We start from the raw sequence: 20,559 nt of genomic DNA, 5'->3' as shown, positions 1-20,559 counted from the left end.
TCATGGCAGGACTGACAGAGAGACAAACAACCAACCACTGTCACATACACACCTATGGGCAATTCAGACTAACCTATCAGTGCATGAATTAGAATATCTTTGTTGTGCAAAAAAGATATTCTAAGTCATGTCTTTGGATGGTGGGAGGAGCCAGAGAACCCAGAGAGAACCCACGCAGACATGGGGTGAACATGCAAACTCCCACCCCCATTAACTGGTGCTGGAATCTACCTTCTTCCTATGAAGCTCGAGTGCTATCTACTGCACCACCATGTCTGTGAGTTGGTTATTGCAATTTGAATTGATTAATGGGAATTATATTTTATTTTATTTTATTTTATTTTATTTGCTAATGGTACAAACACTATAAAGCGTTTAAGCTAGTCCAAGCTATATTTTGTGAAAATGTGATTCTAATTTGTATTTTTGTCCTCATTTAGATCAGGTTTTTTCCCCCCTTTGAGGACGAACTACTGTCTGGCGAGCTACCCTAACCCCACCCTCTGGTAGGAGGACAAACTACATCCATTCCCTGCCCTCAGGCCATCATGTGGTAGGACACTGTACTGTCCCCTTACTCCCTCGCTACCACTTTGTGTACCACTTTTTTGTTGAATGTTGGACTGTTCCTTATATGGACATGAACATTGTTGTGCCCTAACTCTGGAGACGAACCCAAGACTTTAATTTCCACACATGGACTTGTTTTGTTTCAGAAATAGATATTGCATGTTTTTTTATTGTTAAACGACTGAGGTTGTCAATCTGTACTTTCATTTTGGGCTTAATTATATTATATTATATTATATTATATTATATTATATTATATTATTTTATTTTATATTATATTACATTATATTACATTTTATTGATTTCATGAACTGCTTGGTAACGTAACCAAATACAAACTATCTCATATAATATTATGGTTATTATTCAATATCTGTTAAAATATATGCATTAATCGTTTTATAAGCATAATCTGAACTTATTTGAGTCTCTGTGGTATTATTCACACATAGTAATTACCCCCCGCAGTCAGTCCATCTAGCTTGTATGTGCTTGTATGTTATACAACATTTCAGGTTCATATGTGTTCAGGTTATTCACATTCGCAATGGTTGCCAGCAATAGAAAATAAACAACCTCACCCCACTCCCATCTGTAATAATAATATATGATATTATATGATGCAATAATATTTAGAAAATAAGACAGCAGTACGAAGACATTACAATGCATCAAGTGAAGTTTTATTTTCCAGTGTATTTGACATATTCCATCACTTGAATCAGCCAGTCGCCTGCTGGGTTTTACTCAGCATCCTTTGCCTAAAACAGACAAAACACATATACATTTCTTTCAGTGAATGTTTCATTTTGCATTTGTATTACATAGTGGCCTACTTATTACTACTTGACTCTGTATACCCATGTAACAAAATTTGATACTGACCTTGCCAGAGTCCCGGCTCTTGGCTCTCAGCTTGTTGACCTGGGATTCAGCAATGTCAGCACGTTCCTCAGCTTCCTCCAGCTCATGCTGAATCTTCCTGCACTTGGACAGATGAACATTGGCCTGCTCCTCCTGTAATATAAATCAGAATGTATTTAATATTACAGTACAACTGTAAGTCTACAATGAAAGTTATTGTTTTGTTTCAGAATCTTATGGCAAGTACACTTTGCACTCACCGCTTCCTCAGCCTGCCTCTTGTAGGCCTTCACCTTCAACTGCAATTTGTCAACCAGATCCTGGAGCCTAGCCATATTTTCTTATCCTCCTCAGTCTGTAGGACAACAGGTTTCTGTGTTTACAAATTGTGAATGGTAGGGATACAACGTTGATTTTTGCAAGTGAACTGGAACACATACCTGGTAGGTGAGCTCCTTGACTCTCCTCTCGTATTTGCGGACACCCTTAACAGCATCTGCTCCACGTCTCTGTTCAGCCTCAATCTCTGTCTCCAGCTCACGGACCTTAAAAAGTAGGAAAATGTTGAAACATTTTGTGACGATAGTAATTTTTTTGTCGTAACATTTGGGCAAATGCTCATCAGATTTTCTTACCCTGGATTCCAGTTTCTGCAGCTGCTTCTTGCCACCCTTCATGGCCAAATTCTCAGCCTCATCCAGACGGTGCTGCAGGTCCTTCACAGCAACCTCCAGATTCTTCTTCATCCTCTCCAGATGAGCGCTAGTGTCCTGCTCCTTCTTCAGCTCCTCAGCCATCATGGCGGCCTACACAGGATTAAATGTATGGTTTTTAGTTTTATTTTCAGAGATGCAATGAAAACTTGAAAGTACTCTGACAGTAAACAATTAGAACATACATCAGTGATGGCCTTCTTGGCCTTCTCTTCAGCATTCCTGGCTTCTTGAACGGTGTCATCTACTTCACTCTGGATCTGAACCAGGTCAGCCTCAAGCTTCTTCTTGGTGTTCAGCAGGCTGGTGTTCTGTTGAGTATTGTAAATATAGTTGGTGTAAGTCACATATCTGATATAGTCTTGTTACATTAAAATAGTCTACATGTAAAAATTACTGTCACATTATACCTGAGAGTGCAGAAGTCCAACACGCTCACTGGCATCAACCAGCTCCTGTTCAGCGACCTTGCGGCCTCTCTCTGTCTGCTCCAGAGCAGCCCTCAGCTCCTCAATTTCTGAAACCATGAGGCCATTTCTACGATCCACCATGGCAGCTTGTTCCTTGAGGTCATCCTGTGCTCTGACAGCATCATCAAGGTGCAGTTGGGCATCCTGGTTGAAAACAAGTAAAGAGGTTTATGTATATATAAGAATGTGACTTCATTAATCCAAGTCTTCATAACCACATTGATTGTCATTATACCTTGAGCTGTGCCTGCACATTCCTCAGCTGCTTCTGGGACTCAGCAGCCTGGCGATTGGCGTGGCTCAACTGAATCTCCATCTCGTTGAGGTCTCCCTCCATCTTCTTCTTGAGTCTCAGGGCATCATTCCTGCTCCTGACCTCAGAGTCCAGAGTGCCCTGCATGGAGTCAATCACCCTCTGGCTGTTCCTCTTGATCTGCTCCATCTCTTCATCTTTCTCAGCCAGCTTCCTGTCCACCTCACCCTTAATCTGGTTGAGCTCCAACTGGACACGCAGGATCTTAGATTCTTCATGTTCCAGAGTTCCCTAAACATATCAAGGAATAAGATGTAAATTTTCATAGCTTCATAGTACAAAGTTGTTTATATCGTATAGTTGTCCAAGTTAATAAATCTCACCTCAGCTTCCTCAAGAGCTGTCTGGATCTCAGACTTCTCAGTCTCCACCTGCTTCTTGGCCTTCTCCAGTTCATGGATGCTTTTGCCAGTCTCACCAATCTGTTCAGTCAGATCTGAGATCTCCTCTACAAAGAAATGTGTTTGAATGTGTCACAATATTAGAATTCAACACAAACAAAAAAATATCCCCTTATGTGTATTACGCTATCAAACTGTTCAATAATGTGTTCCAAACTCACGCTGCAGGTTCTTGTTTTCACGCTTCATAGTCTCCAGCTGATCCAGAGCTTCCTCATAGGAGTTCTTCATCTTGAAGAGCTCAGTGCCAAGAGTACGAGCCTCCTTCTGAGCTCCCTCAAGCTCTGCCTGACCCTCCTCATACTTCTGCTTCCACTCTGCCAACACCTGAATTACATAGTTGAATACTTTACTCCAAGTATTGAACAATGGGAACACATGTGTTTCTGATTGTTTATATAGCCTGGCCAAAAGCAAAAATAAATTTCTTGTACCTTGTCAAAGTTCCTCTGCTTCTTGTCCAGGTTGGCAGCCAGGCCATTAGCTCTCTCCACATCAATCATGAGGTCCTCCACTTCACTCTGGAGCCTCTGTTTGGTTTTCTCCAGAGAAGCACACTTGGAATTCACTGCCTCAATCTGTTCCTCAGCCTCCTGAAGGCGCTGGGCAAGCTTTTTCCTGTTAAAAACATGCAGTTTATTGTTAAGTGTATGTTAACTTATAATTAAAAATTAAAGAAGGTTCATGGTTTAAAAGGCTTATAATTTTGATATTTGCTTAAATGCTACAGTTCTATAGCTCACAGTGTAATGGTTGTCTTCTCAACGTGCCATTCAAATTTTACTCACTTGGCTTCCTCAAGCTCCTCAGTGCGCTGGATAGCATCAGTTTCATACTTAGATCTCCACTGAGCCACCTCACCATTTGCCTTAGACATTCCACGCTGCAGCTCAGCCTTGGCCTCCTGCTCCTCCTCAAACTGCTCCCTCAGCAGATCGCAGTCATGGCGGGCTGACTGAACTGCATGGGCAAGAGCATTCTTTGCCTGTGAAAAGAAAAAGTGTTAAGTGCTTAAAATGATGAATAACACTTGAGCATGGTATTAGCATCTATTTGTTCATGTTTGTTTACCTTAACTTCCTCCTCAATCTGTCTCTTGAGCTCCTCAATCTGCTGTGTGAAGGCCTGTTTGCCTCTGGTCAGCTGAGATACCAGAGCTTCTTTCTCCTCAATTTGACGGCCAAATTCGCCTTGGGTTAAAGATATCATGATCCATCAGTTTCTGATCAGTTATAGAATATCTGTATTCTATATTGACAGATAACTTCACTGTACCATTTTCTGTCAGGAGACGTGCTTTCTGTGCACCCAGGTCATTGTTTTGACGGACGTTTTCATCATTCTTGGTCTTCAGTTCACTAAGTTGGTCCTCAAGAGTACGGCACATCTTTTCCAGATTTCCCTGAAGAGTGAAAGGGGTTAGCATAACCGACTTCACTCATTTAGTTTTGTGCAAAACATTTCAACTTAAAACAATTTGACGCATTATGTACCTTTGCTTTGGCAACAGCCTCCATGTTGCTTGAGAGGTCATCAATCTCCATCTTGTATTCACTCTTTTCCTTCTCCAGCTTCTGCTTGACACGCTGGAGGTTGTCGATCTGCTCTCCCAGCTCGGCAACGCTGTCGGCCTGCTTCTTGCGCAGAGCAGCAGCAGTGGCCTCATGCTGAAGGGTGGACTCCTCAAGATCACGACGGAGCTTCTGGAATTCAGCCTCGCGTTTCTTGTTCATTTCAATCTGAGCAGCAGTGGCACCACCAGCCTCCTCCAACCTCTCACTGATCTCCTCAAGTTCCCTGGAGAGGTCAGCTCTCTGCTTCTCAACCTTGGCACGAGCAGCACGCTCAGCCTCGATCTCCTCCTCCAGCTCCTCAATACGGGCCTGTAGATGAAGGATGATTAACAGGAAACAGTTTTGCTTTCAAAAACACCTCGTCTATGCAGTAGACTAGAACTTTGTATAACACATCATATACGTCACCTGAAGCTCCTTGATCTTTTTCTGAAGCTGAGCCCCCATTGACTGTTCATCCTCAATCTTGCTGAGGAGCTGGCTGATTTCAAAGTCTTTCCTGTGAAAATGAGCAAAGGCAACAGCTGTGATAAAACTTCCCAGATATAGACCTGGAATCTTCAAGATGGTGTTCCCTAAATAGAAATAATAGCAATGAACAGTTAGCATAGTAGTAGTTTCATTACTTCTTCAGTTTCTCCTCTGACTGCTGCTTGTCATTCTCAAGATCCATGATGGACTCCTGAGCCAGTTTCAGGTCACCCTCAAGCTTCCTCTTGGCTCTCTCCAGGTCCATGCGCAGCTTCTTCTCTTGTTCCAATGATCCCTCAAGCTGCACAGATGAACAAATGTTTAACTATCAAGTCCTAAAAGAATGTCTTTGTTCCAGTTTGAAGTGAATTTGATACTTACATCATCGACTTGCTGCTCAAGCTTGGTCTTGGCCTTGGTCAGAGTGTTGACTTTGTCCTCCTCAGCCTGCAGGTCATCAAGAGTTTGCTGATGAGCCTCCTGGAGGGCTTTCTTCTCCTTGGTCAGCTTGGCAATACTCTCATCCTGAGAGGCCATCTCCTCAGTCAGGTTCTTCACCTGTGTTTGGAAGAGCAGCACTGTCATGACATGGTGATTCTTGTCCTTTTCCTGTATGTTCTCAGTCTGTAGATGAGTATGTTCAAACCTTGTTCTCAGTGGCATGTTTCTCCTTCTCCACTTTAGCCAAGGTGAGCTCCAGGTCATCAATGTCCTTCTTGAGCTCAGAGCATTCATCTTCCAACTTCCTCTTCTTGGCAGTAAGCTCAGCATTGATTTCCTCTTCATCCTCCAGTCTCTCAGTAGTCTCTTTGAGTTTGGCCTCCAGCTGAATCTTACTCTTAATGAGTCCCTCACACCTCTCCTCAGCATCATTGAGATTCTCAGATTCCTAAGTCATGTTAAATATACATGTCAGCATTGCAACACTGTAGAGAAATCATGCAAGAAAGACGTGGTCTTCCATGGTGGACTTACAGATGCTACTTGCAGCTGCAGATCGTTCTTCTCCTGAATAAGAGACACCATCTTCTCTTCCAGTTCCTTCTTCTTGGCCAGAGCAGCAGCCAAGTCTGTTGTCATCTTTTCATAGTTCTCTTTCATCTGGGCCAGCTCCTTCTCAGTTTCAGCACTCTTCAGAAGAGGCTTGATCTTGTAGTACACCTTCATCCATGGCCAGTGTTTGACATTCATGAATGAGCGGACATTGTACTGGATGGTGAAGATGGCATCCCTATCGAAAAGAAGTTCATGTTATGGTTCATTTGGTTATATGATTTTTATAGTAAATAATTTTTAATTCAATTTTTTAAACCTACCTTCTCTCCATCATCTTCACAAACTCTCTCCTCATGAGGTAAGCACGGCAGAGAGCCTGAGTCATGGTGACCAGAGATGCAAGTTTTTCATCTCTCATCTCCTCAAGGGTACCTAGCAGACCAGCTTTGAAGAACACCTGATTGAATTGGAAAAAATATGTTTGTGTTTAGTATTCCTTTTGACAGTTCATGTGGAAGTGACAGTAAATGCTGTGCAACAGAATGGTGTAATTGCACATAACACAAGTCTGGTCAGTCAATCCAACCAAGTTTGATAAATATACTGAATACAACAGATTCTTTCTGATTACCTTGGTGTGTCCAAATCTGTACTGGTCATGATCCACATCAATTGATCCCAGCAGTTTCTCTGAGGCTTTCTTGTTGTCCATGAACTGACCCTCTGGGATGACACTGGCATTCAGTACCTTGTATCTTGTTGTGAGAGATCAGGTTGTTAGTGAATTTAAGCAGAAGAGTGGACCTGTATTTTGAGTAACTGAAAGAGCGCATGTTACCTCTGTTTGAAGTCACCGTAGAGGATTCTGCTGGGGAAACCTTTTCTGCAGATTCTGATACCCTCCAGCACACCGTTACACCTGAGCTGGTGGATGACCAGGAAGTTCTCCATCAAACCTGAAAAAAAAAAATCCCCTTAAAACTATTCCGATTATTGTCATCCTCATCCATTAGACTCCTAAAAGTCTCTGTCTCTGTACCTGGAGTCTTGGACTCGTTGGGAATCAGGCAACGCACAAAGTGAGGATGGGTGCTCCTCAAGTTGGTCATCAGTTTGCCCAAGTTCTCCTGTGAACCCAAGTTAAGACCATTTGTCATGAAAAGGAGCAAATCCCACTACAATCTCAACTGAGAATTAATATGTCTGTTACAGCTCACCCTGAACTGTGAAGACACAGTCTGCATGGAACCACCCTTCTTCTTTCCTCCCTTCTTGCCGCCGCCACCGCTCTCTGTTTTAGTGGGCATTTAAAGTGAACACAAGGTATTAGTGGGATAAAACATTTTTCAAACACATGAAGTTGATTAAAAATAAACACAGACATCATTGAGCATTTGTTGAACTTTTCTCTACTTAATATCATACCCTCAACAACAGGGGATACAGCACAGCCAGCAGTTTCATAGCAGACTTCTGGTAAAGCTGCAGAACAGACTCGTTCAGTGGGTCCTTGTTCTTGTCCAGCCAGCCAGCGATGTTGTAGTCCACAGTACCAGCATAGTGCACCAGTGAGAAGTGGGCCTCAGCCTTGCCCTTGGCAGGCTTTGGCTTCTCAAATGCTTTGCATTTGCCAAGATGCTGGTCATACAGCTTGTTCTTGAAGGATGTGTCTGTAGCCTTGGGGAACATACACTCCTCTTCAAGGATGGAGAAGATGCCCATGGGCTGGATAAAAATACAAAGAAAACTCGTATATAAACAAACCAGCGTTTAGTGGATGATTTCATACTAACAACAGTCATCTAAGGCCAGGAACTAAATACCTACCTTTTCAATCAGCTCAATACAGGCAGCCAAGTCCATACCGAAGTCAATGAACTCCCAGATAATACCCTCCTTCTTGTACTCCTCTTGCTCCAGGACGAACATGTGGTGGTTGAAGAACTGCTGCAGCTTCTCATTGGTGAAGTTGATGCACAGCTGCTCCAAGGTGTTGAACTGTAGAAGGAAATTAACATATACAGTTTCACACAAGGTAAAAGAGACACTGATGCTGACTTGTATGGACGGAAACTTACGTCAAAGATCTCAAATCCAGCAATATCCAAGACACCAATGAAGAAGTTCCTGGCTTGTTTAGTGTCCAACATCTGGTTGATACGGATGACCATCCACAAGAACATCCTTTCATAAATAGACTTGGCCAGAGCAGTCACAGAGTTCAGCACCTGAAAAACATATCATAGTAGATGTTGTTTTTGGTCTTTTGAAACTACTGCTTAAGCATAATTAGCACTCAAATATTCAACCTTTTTTTATTTTGATGTTTCTTACCTGAGGAACAGTCTGTCCCTTAGTAACAAACTCATTTCCGACCTTGACTCTGGGATAGCACAAAGCCTTCAGCATGTCAGCAGAGTTCAGGCCCAGCAGGTAAGCAACCTTGTCAGCATCTGCATGTAGTGTGTAGTAATGAATGTTAGTTCTAATACATAGCAAAAAAATTGAATGTCATATGAATTTTACCCACAAATGTTGTAATGCATAATCATTTGGACTCACCCTCTGTGCCATCTGGCTCAGCCTGCTCCTCACGCTGCTTCTGCTTGAACTTCATGTTACCGTGGTGAATAACAGCACCAGTCAGTTTGTAGATGCCGACCTTCTCCTCACCAGTGAAGCCCAGGATATCAATAGCATTCTGTGTTCAAAAGAGGTTTTCATACCAAGGATAAGGACCATTGAATCATACAGTAAAGAGGGACTTTGACAAAATGGATGACTCACATCAGTGGCTTCCAGCTCAACTTTGTCATCAATACTGGCCACAGTGATTTGACCCATGCTGATCATGGGGAAGTCGTAGGGGTTCGTTGTGATGAGTGACATTTCTGAAAATTAATAGAGGTATGAAATTTTATTATATTAGTCCTCTGAGAAGAGGACTTCTGATAAAATCATACAGTGACTGAGTGTGCTCACCAATCAGCTCAGGCTTGTGGTTGGTCATCATCTGGTAGAAGATATGGTAGCCTCTCTCATCAGGAAGCTGGAATGTCACTCTAGACTTCTCCAGCAGATCTGCAGATTTCATATGTTACAGTTTAGCCAGATTTAAGCCAGTTTTTATTGAGAATTTCTATTGAAAACCACAATAAAAATGTTGTACTTACAAGTCTCAATATCAGCACTGGCCAGTTTACCAGTGGTGCCGAAATGGATTCTGATGAATTTACCCTGTTTGGATAACAGTAACATTCAGTATGTCATTGCAATAGAAACACTATTAAAGAACATTCTCTACCATCTTGAAGTCCTTCATACTTACAAAACGAGAGGAGTTGTCGTTCCTCACAGTTTTGGCATTGCCATAGGCCTCCAGCAGAGGGTTGGCTGCAATAATCTGATCCTCCAGTGAGCCCTGTAAATTGGTTCAGAATTTTTATTAGACAACTGCTCCTTCATCTTATCATAAGTAAATAAATAAACCTGGGATTTAGCTGTAATGACATACCTGCATCTTTCCTGGTGTTGCGTCCTTGGCCTTCTGTGGAGATGTTGAGATTGTTGCAAAGTACTGGATGACACGTTTTGTGTTCACAGTCTTTCCAGCACCAGACTCTCCACTGGGCATGAAAAAGAGGTTTGTAAGAATTTGAACACAATATTTTACATTGTCTGAAGAAAGTTAGCAAATGTGTCACTCACGTGATCAAGACCGACTGGTTCTCCCTATCTGTCAGCATGTACTGGAAAGCGTTGTCAGAGACAGAGAAGATGTGGGGTGGAGCCTCCATACGCTTCTTGCCTCTGTAGGCACTGACAACTTCAGCGTCGTACACTGGGAGCCACTTGTAGGGGTTCACAGTGACGCAGAACAAGCCAGAGTAGGTCTGAAACACAGAATTCAAGTCCAGTTGAGTTTTCCAGTACGGCCCCTTTGAATCCATTTACTTATTCACTGAGATGGTCTTACGTAGATCATCCATGCTGCATAACGCTCTTTGAGGTTATAAAGCACAGAGGCTTCATTGAGGTGGGTCATCATGGCCATGTCCTCAATTTTGTCGAACTTGGGAGGGTTCATTGGAGAGACCTCATCGTCTTTAACTGTTCTCTCCTGTCAGAGAACATTAGTCACAGTAAGAACTAGAAACACACTCAGAAAGTACAGACCTCCACCAAGGCAGATCAGTCCCCCCCCCCCCCATCACCACCAAAATTCAATCATTTGTTCCTTGTGCCAGTATCAATATTTTCTGAAAATTTCATCAAAATCCTTCCTTAGCTTTTTGAGTTATCTTGCTAACAAACAGACAAACCCCGATGAAAACATGACCTCCTTGGCAGAGGTAACAACTGAACTTCAGTGTCCTGTTAATTTTACTGTAAGATACTTACCTCTTCATTTAACAGAAGCTTGACAGTGGCTTTGCCACCATCCCTCTTGATAACAGTTGCCTTCAGGTACAGCTCCTTTGCATCAGGCACGTAGCAGGCAGACTTGGCATCAAAAGGTTTGTTTTGAGCCTCAATTCTCTCCTTCTCTGGCTTACGGAGGTAAATGGCAGCCTTGCCATAAACGGCCATCTCCGCGTCCGTGCTCATGGTGGCGGATTATGTCTGTTAGATTATTCCAAAAATAGGGTTTGTTGGATCAAGGTTTTCTACTGTGGATGTTGTTAAAGCTTAGTCAATGAAATTGAGATGAATTCGATGATACATGAAAATAACATTGAAAAGACTTCACATGTCCATACCTGACCCCCTCTCTTTAACAAAATGAGTAGATCCTGTTCAAAAGATATTATTAATTAGTGCCCAGTTGGTAAGAAACACTTCAATCAATGTAATTAATAATTCAATACATAAAGAGAATTTTTCAAGTGATCTAGGAAATATACAAGGTGTCATACCACAGGCAGCAACTCACAGGACTCACACACACTCCTCTCCTCCTGGACCCCTTATATTGAGTGTGATATGCTTATGCAGCACAAGCTATATACGCTTGACTTGCCAAATGTGGTAAGCCTGACATCAGAAGCAAGTATCAATAAAAATTTATTTGCATGTACATACATGTGAAGTTTCAGGTTTCACTTATTATGGCCAGGTCTTAAGTGTTGCTTCAGTAGTAGTTGGGTTAAGTTTTATTTTAGGCTCTTTGACATTCTGTATATGTACATTTGGAAGTATTAAAGTGTACTATTTCAAAAATGCATGGGTATACTTTACTCTGTGCATATGTATATATGCACTCTATCTATCTATCTATCTATCTATCTATCTATCTATCTATCTATCTATCTATCTATCTATCTATCTATCTATCTATCTGTCTGTCTGTCTGTCTGTCTGTCTGTCTGTCTGTCTGTCTGTCTGTCTGTCTGTCTGTCTGTCTGTCTGTCTGTCTGTCTGTCTGTCTGTCTGTCTGTCTGTCTGTCTATCTATCTATCTATCTATCTATCTATCTATCTATCTATCTTTTTGTCTTTCTGTCTGTCTGTCTATCTATCTATCTGTCTTGTTGTCTGTCTGGCTGTCTGTTGGTCTTTCTCCATTACCAGTGAAGCAGTATGCAAAATACAAAAAAATTAATAAAATTCAGTATTACAAAAACACTAATCATTAGTTGTGTGAAAGATTTAATATTTCCATTCTAATGAGCAGGTCAAATACAGATTAGTCCTGTAATAGGGTTGACTTGCCAAATATGGTTAGTCTGACAGAAGCATGTATCAATGAAAAATATTTGCATAAATATTAGGGATGCAACGGTATTTGAGAAAACTGTGTACCATTCAGTCCACCCTGCAAGGGACAATCTACCCTTATGGACCACGGGATTTTGGTTTTGCAATTGATTTTGCATTGGTGCTTTATATACTGCTTTTCAGGCCACTGTGTGTGCGCCTGCCCATCTCTCTCTCTCTCTCTCTATCTCTCTCTCTTTCTCTCTCTCTCTCTTTCTCTCTCTCTCTCTGTCTCTCTCTGTCTCTCTCTCTGGACATGCATGTAAGGTGCAGCACGGGGAAGCCCTACCACTCAGTGCGAGATAGTGGAAAGAGACAGTCTGCCTGCAGACTTGCACCTGTCCATATCTGTGTACATTAGACCCACAGCTCGACCCGTAATTAAACCCATTGTCTACACATTAACTCACTTTTAAGGGCTTTATTTTTGAGTAAAACTTACGCCATCAATAAATCTCTAATACAGTGGTTCCCAACCTTTTTTGGCTTGTGACCCCATTTTAACATCACAAATTTCTGGCGACCCCAGACATTCAAACTCAGACTGTTTCTTTTTTTTTGCCAAAATTAATGTGGTTTTGATCCTCTAATAGTTTTCTATCCTATGTTTCAAATACAGGTTAATTTTAGAGGACATTTAGTCTATATAATGTATATAATTGTGGACAGAGGCAGTAAATCCAGGTGTAGATTACTGCACAAAGGGAGTATTTGATTTTCCTTGGTCAGGATATGGACAGTAAGTCCAGCTTGGATTTACAAGGCTGACAATTAATACTGAACAAACAAGAACTGAAACTATGAATTATGAAAGAGCTGCAGAATCTGACACCGACCACAATGAACATTTGACACATGTCTTTTATGTATGTGACTGTCTCTGTCAACTCACCATATATTTTTTATTGGTAAGGGTTTTTTTTTAAAAATCAATTACTAGAAATTTCAGGCGACCCCATTTGAATTCCAGGCGACCCACATGGGGTCTGGACCCCAAGGTTGAAAAACACTGCTCTAATATGTGCTGCTCATTGCCATCTGTGGGTGGATGTAAACAGAGATGAAGCTCTCTTCAAAATAAAACAAACTGGCTGTGGATGAACCATGGTGAAATTAGATGATCATCATCATTAAATGTCCTGCAAATTATTTTCAACCATGAGTCTTTTTTTTATTTTTTTAATTTCCTAACCTGCTACCCGCCGGCATTTCGTTTAATTCTACCCTATGTATGCACATTCCTGTTTTATACGACTATATACAAGTTGTCAAGGGATAACAATGGGTTCTATTGGTCTGTACAGAAAGTGTTATTTTATTCAGTACAGTGATAGAATTTTTTCCTACTGTGAAATTCAGTTTGCTGACAAGCAAAATAAAAATATAATTCTGGGAGAAAAAAAACTGTTGTCTTTACGCACAAAACACATACCAAAACTGAACTGAAACTGTGACCCAAGAACCGAAGTACGGACCAAACCATGGGATACCTGTACTGTTGCACCCCTAATGTGTATACATGTGAAGTGTCAGGTTTCAGTTAATTTGGCTAGGTCTCCAGTGTTGCTTCATTAGTGGTTGGGTAAAATTTTGTTTTAGGTTCTTCGACATTCTGTATATGTATGTTGTGAATTATTTAGATATACTATTTTAAGAATGGATTGGCTTGCTGCGTTCTCAGTGTATGTTGAAGTTTGTATTAACAACATTACATATTTAAGTTTATATCAATTTAAATATATAAAAATAATATGTAAATACATGTGTGATTCTGCAATGACATATGAGTCAAGTTATGTGACTTAAATATTGGCTTCCAGTGATGAATTCTCACCCACATTTAATCTTGGATTAAGACACCTAATGATGCAGATTTATTTTCAGATCAGGATGAGTTATACCAAATACATTATGCCTCTTCATTCTTCACTTTCTCCATTTTCATGTTAGGTATGTAAATGCAGTGGTGTGTCATCCTGTATGATCTCCCAACCTCTTTTACTGTTGACACGAGCATCATATGTTTCTCCTATTTCAAAATTCATTAAAATAATTTTTTTCTAATCACATACCAGGAACGTATTTACCAGGAACTTTTTGGGGTAAAAAAGTTCCTGGTAACTGCGTTTCCACTGCACCCAAAAGTTCAGGGTAATTCATTCAAATCAGGTTGATGATGTATGAGGGAGCAGTAATAGAAACTGTAGTCCACTTCATGTCCATTCACAAACTAACCTCTAGTTCAATAAAATGACACAGTACGGAAGTGGACAGTTTGGGTTTAACATTTTACTGGTTGTTGAATCACTTAAGCCATCTGGAATACATTTTAAATGAAGTTAACCATCATTACAGATCCTTAATTTGTATTTAAAAATGGTAGAACATGTATTTTCAACTCCTCATTCCTTAAACTAAATCGCATCTAACTTTATGTGTGATGGATGGTTCTGTTTCATCTCTGTTGTTTTATAGATATAGTCCAGGTTCAACCCTAAAGTCACACACATTTACTCAAATGCCTGCATTTAATTTGACTGCATATTACTGATAAAAGTACTTATACTCATATTTTGATGCCTTGTAAATGAACAGACAGGATTTGGTTAGATTTTTTTTTTTTAATTAAAAATTGAAACAAAACAAAGGTGCCTTGAGATTAAAAGGGAAATAAATGTGTGAAAGGTTCAGGCTTTTGGACCAGTGTGTGGTCCAGCTGGTCCAGGACAGCCGGTCTGGAACTCCATGGTCCTGGTCCCTTTTTTGCCTTCCTAATGGAAGAGTAATAAAAATGCTAAAATGAGTAACAGAACACATGATGACAGATTCCTACCAGTGTGATGAGACATGTCAAATCTCTTACCTGGGCCGTTGTAAACAGCAGTAGATGATGGACGAGGACACAAACGAACCGCAGGTTCAGAAAAAGAGGCGAGTCCGTCCGGTCCATTTCAGGTGGAAACCATAAAACATACAGAATAAATCAGTGTTCAGCTCACGGCGACAACATGAATGCATCCTGTTCTCTGATTTAGGTTTAGTGTCAGACTGTTGACCAGTTAGCATTAGCATTAGGTTAACCGGACTTCACTGTTGTCTAAAACAGCTGATGCCACTGACTACTGTTACAGCATGGAATGAACTAAACAGGGAATATTTGTGTCATATACATACCATTGGCTTGTTCGACAGTTGGATCCACTGTGACCGTTGTGGTCCTTTAGTTTCTTTTAATCCTGCATAAATTTCTTCTTCTTTTCTCATATTTCTTTTAGGCTTGTGTCTTACATTTGGCTCCAACAGCTTTTACTCGCTCGTTTCGTGTCGGCGATTCAAAGTCCGTCTGAATTTCCTCGTCGTCGTCCGCTTGTTGTAGCTTCTCTTTTGGTCCATTTTCCGAATTATCAAAATACAAAGCTTGTGGAAATTAAATGAGTTAAATATTGGTGGTGAACAGAATGCGGAAATGCTGCCAGTCTAGTCCACCAATCAGCCTTCTCCAGCACACAGCTCCACCCCTTAAAGTTCCCGGTAATCTGAAAAGTACTACTTCTCTACCAGGAACTTCTTTGGGGTAAATTCGGGGCTGGGGGAGGGTCAGTTACCAGGGTAATTTTCGGTGGAAACGCACCAGGAACTTTGAAAGTTAAGGGTAATACAGAAAGTTCCTGCAAAAGTTCCTGTGGTGGGAAAGGGCCTAATGATGACCTTTAAACAATTCTGATCCGTGTATGAAAATTAATTTGTAGAATTGTTATACAACCTTGTGTCTTACCAGGACACTGAACCCTAAACTGCTCCCAGTAGGGCCTGGCAGCACCTTGCATGGCAACAGCCGTTCACTGGTGTATGAGTGTGTGCATGAATGGGTGAATGTGAGACTTTGTAAAGTGCTTTGGGCACCATGAATGTAATGTATGGAATACAGTTATGGTATTGTCTCTTTAAGAGACAGCTGCGCAAGGGTTTCTGGGATGTGTAGTGGCCATGTATTGTGGATTTACTCTGTTGAGTAGTAAAAAGACACGGAAAAGCAACCACATGTTTTCGCCATATCTTTTATGTCTTGTAAGCTAATAGAGACATTACATGGTGTCAGAAGTGGCCCTCATGCAACGAGGACATCACCGGAATGGCGAAGTTTAATCCACCGAGCGAGTTTAAGTTTGACCGTCCTGCCGACTGGACCGAATGGAAACAGAGATTTTCCCGGTACAGGCTCGCAACGAAGCTCAGCAAAGACAGTGGCGACATTCAAGTGAGTTCGCTCATCTATTCAATGGGGAGCGAGGCTGAAAAGATATTTAGCTCGTTCAGCTTTGCAAACGAAGATGAAAAGAAAAACTATGATGTGGTGCTTATGAAGTTTGACGAGTACTTTATTCCGCGCCGCAACGTAATACATGAGCGGGCATATTTCTATCAGCGCAGCCAGCAGCCCGGGGAAACGGCAGAGCAGTATATCCGTGTTTTGTACGAACTGGCGGAACATTGTGAGTTCGGCAACAAGCGGGACGAGCACATCAGAGATCGCCTCGTCGTGGGCATTCAAGATAAAGAGCTGTCCCGAAAGTTCCAACTCAAAGCAGACCTAACTTTACCGGAGGTGATTGAGCAAGTCCGCCAGGCGGAGGAGATTAACAAGCACGTCAGTCTCCAGTCCAGCGCGCCGGAGGCCATGGCGGTGAATGTGGTGCGGCGACAGAGTGGACCACACACGGACGGACCGGGGCGTCAGAGACAGCGCCAGGGTGCCAACAGCCGACAGTGGACACACAAAACGGAGGGCTGCCGGAGATGCGGTAAGCCCGAGTATTCAGACATGAAAAAATGCCCGGCTCTTAAAAGCAAGTGCAACAAGTGTCAGAAACAAGGACACTGGGAGCGAGTGTGTCACTCCAAAGCTGTTAGAGAAATTACTGAAGATGCAGAGCAGACATACTTCCTTGGAGAAATTGGCAATGAACTGGCAAGAAAAGACAAATGGTCAGTGGATTTGGACATAAATAAGGTAACAACAACATTTAAAATAGACACTGGTGCAGATGTTACAGTCATCAATAAAAGCACATACAACATGATGAAGCCAGCAGTCGAACTGCAAACACCCAACACAAGGTTTGTGAGTCCAGGGGGGGATCTTACATGCATGGGACTGTTCCACACTACCACTAAGTACAAAGAGAAGGACTACACGTTTAATGTTTACGTTATGGAAGGTAAAGTCAGCTGCTTACTGGGGCGCCATGACGCAGTGGATATGGGCCTTGTGAAAAGAGTGAATGAGGTCAACACAGTTTTTGGCTCGAGTGGACTGCTGAACACTGACCCAATAAAGATAATACTACAGGAGGATGCTCAGCCATACGCGGTGCATGCAGCTAGACGGGTCCCCTTACCTCTTCTCCCTCTCGTGTAGAAGGAGCTGCAGCGAATGGAAAGTGAAGGCATCATTGAAAAGGTGACCCAGCCGACGGAGTGGTGTGCAGCCATGGTGCCAGTACTCAAACCCAACCGACAAGAGGTCCGCTGTTGTGCAGATCTCAGGAGACTTAACCGCGCTGTTAAACGTGAAAAGTATGTCCTGCCTACTGTTGAGGAAATCCTACCCAGACTGGTGGGATCCAGAGTGTTTACATCTCTAGATGCAGCCAGTGGTTTTTATCAGATACCACTACACAAGGACAGTCAGAAGCTCACAACGTTCATTACTCTGTTTGGGAGGTATGCCTTCCGACGCCTCCCATTCGGAATCACGAGTGCACCAGAGATTTTCCAGAGGAAAATGACAGAGACTCTGGCAGGACTTGAGGGGACTGAAGTGTACATGGATGATATTTTGATTCATGGAGAAAATGAGGAGATCCATGACCAGCGCTTGACAAAAGCACTCAAAGTCATTGAGGCAGCAGGGCTCAAGTTAAATGAGCGCAAGTGCAGATTTCGTCAGGATCAGATTCGCTTTCTCGGACACGTTATCGACAAGGACGGCGTCCGCCCAGACCCAAACAAGGTCACAGGAATTGAGAACTTCCCTCAACCAAACGACGTCACAGAACTTAAAAGGTTCTTAGGGATGGTGAATTATTTGGCTAAATATGTTCCAGAACTGTCTACTGTAGGCCAACCGCTCTACACTCTGCTCAAGAAGGATCTAGAGTGGGTATGGGAGCCCGCCCAGCACACAGCTTTTCAGAAACTCAAAGCTTTGTTGGTCACAGCCCCTGTTCTTGTTTTTTATGATGCTAACAAACCTACTGTAGTTTCAGCAGATGGAAGCAGTTACGGACTGGGAGCTGTTCTACTCCAGCAGGATGGGGACCAATGGAAACCTGTGGCTTATGCATCCAGACGTCTCAGTGACACAGAGACCAGGTACGCTCAAATCGAAAAGAGTGCCTGGCCAGCGTCTGGGCATGTGAAAGGTTTGAAAAGTACCTGTTCGGACTTGACAGCTTTAGACTGGTGACTGACCACAAGCCTCTCGTACCCTTGATTAACAGCAAGGACCTGGACAACGTTCCCATCAGGTGCCAGAGACTGTTAATGAGACTCATGCGCTTTAATGCATTTGCGGAGTATGCACCAGGCAAAACTCTAGCAGTAGCTGATGCTCTGTCTAGGGGTCCAGAGCAGCGTTACGGAGATGAGACTTCCCACGAGGAGGTAGCAGCACACATAAATACAGTGTTAAGTCAGGTACCAGCCACAACGCAGAGGATCAGTGAGATCAGAGAGAACACTGCTAATGATCCACGACTATAGACTGTTTGTAGCTTTATCAGATCTGGGTGGCCAGAGTATATAGACAATGTTCCAGAGTCAGTCAGAGACTTCTATAATGTGAGAGGAGAGTTATCTGAGCTAGACGGCCTGATTGTGAGAGGGAGCCATATTGTGATACCTGCAAACATGAGAGAGATGATCCTTGACAGAATCCATGATGGGCACCAAGGTCTAACCAAGTGCAGAGAAAGAGCTTTACAGTCTGTATGGTGGCCCAAAATGAGACAGGACATGTCTTTTAAAGTACAGCAGTGTCAATATTGCACAGAAAACAGACACACACAGAAAAAAGAACCCTTACTTTCTAGTGTACTTCCATCCAGACCATGGCAGAAAATAGCAGTGGACCTATGTGAGTTTAAGAAGCAGAATTACTTAGTAGTATCTGACTACTTTTCGAGATTTTTAGAAATACTACATTTACCCACAACTACAAGCAGCCAGGTTGTTTCTAGGCTTAAGGCCACTTTTGCACGTTATGGTATCCCAGAGGTGTTAGTCAGTGACAATGGACCTCAGCCAACCTCTGCAGAGATGAAGGACTTTAGTAGGGAGTATGACTTTGCCCATGTCACGTCATCTCCACACTTCCCTCAAAGCAACGGACATGCGGAGCGAGCTGTTCAAATTGCAAAGACTATTCTGAGACAGGACGACCCCCTTTTGGCCCTCATGACATACAGGGCTACCCCCAACTCTTCCACTGGAGCCAGCCCCGCTGAACTGTTAATGGGCAGGAAACTCAGAACCACTCTACCTATACTACAAGACAATCTGAAACCATGCTGGCCAGATATGGACAAAATCCAACAGGCCGATGCCTCAGCCAAACAGAAGCAGGCGCACTTCTACAACCCCAGAAATGGAGTGCAGTGCCTACCATCACTGAGCCCAGGGGACCCTGTGCTCACAAAACTGGATGGACAGAAACAGTGGACAACGCCAGCCGTAGTTCAGAGTGCCAGCTCCACTCCCAGATCATACTTAGTGGAGACTGCACAAGGTGAGCGTTACAGAAGGAACCGGCGCCACCTGCTGGCCATACCTCCCAGGGCCACACCAGAAAAGGCTGTTGCAAACTCAAAGACTGAGGACTCTGACATGACCAATGAGGAGCTCGCAGCTTCTACACCAGAGACTCTTACGTCAGGGTCCAGGGTGACGCGCTATGGCAGAGTGAGCAAACCAGCAGCTAAACTCGACCTGTAGCGAAGTAGACTGTAGTTCAAGGTTTGATGCCTAATATGTGTTTGATCTACACAGGGTTTTTTCCTCACTGTTGATTTTCTGCGACACTTTTGTCATTTGGTTCTGCAGAGTTGTTGTGAGTAACATTAAAATGTGTATTTTTTTTTTCCCGTTAAGGGGGGATGATGGATGGACTGATAAATTCGAAAAATGGTATTTGTTGCAGTGCCTCATGTATTTGGACTATTTCAAATTTAATCTATGTGAAATTATTGTGATGTTGAGTCAGAGGTACAGAAATAAATTTATTTGGTGCTATGGAATTTAAATTTATCTTGGAAAAGGGGAGATGTAATGTATGGAATACAGTTATGGTATTGTCTCTTTAAGAGACAGCTGCGCAAGGGTTTCTGGGATGTGTAGTGGCCATGTATTGTGGATTTACTCTGTTGAGTAG

At 42.5% G+C, this 20,559-nt stretch overlaps 2 pseudogenes; one reads left to right on the top strand and one right to left on the bottom strand.

The window, feature by feature from the left end:
- The window catches only part of LOC115421684 (CCR4-NOT transcription complex subunit 1-like), a 969,367-nt pseudogene that overhangs the window by 132,062 nt on the left and 816,746 nt on the right, over positions 1-20,559 (top strand).
- LOC115421663 (myosin heavy chain, fast skeletal muscle-like) lies at positions 1,248-10,980 on the bottom strand (annotated as a pseudogene).

This window comes from Sphaeramia orbicularis, chromosome 6, assembly GCF_902148855.1.
Source record: "Sphaeramia orbicularis chromosome 6, fSphaOr1.1, whole genome shotgun sequence".
Classification (NCBI taxonomy): Eukaryota; Metazoa; Chordata; class Actinopteri; order Kurtiformes; family Apogonidae; genus Sphaeramia; species Sphaeramia orbicularis.
Note: the sequence above shows the minus strand (reverse complement) of the source record. Positions and strands in the feature narration are given on the sequence as shown.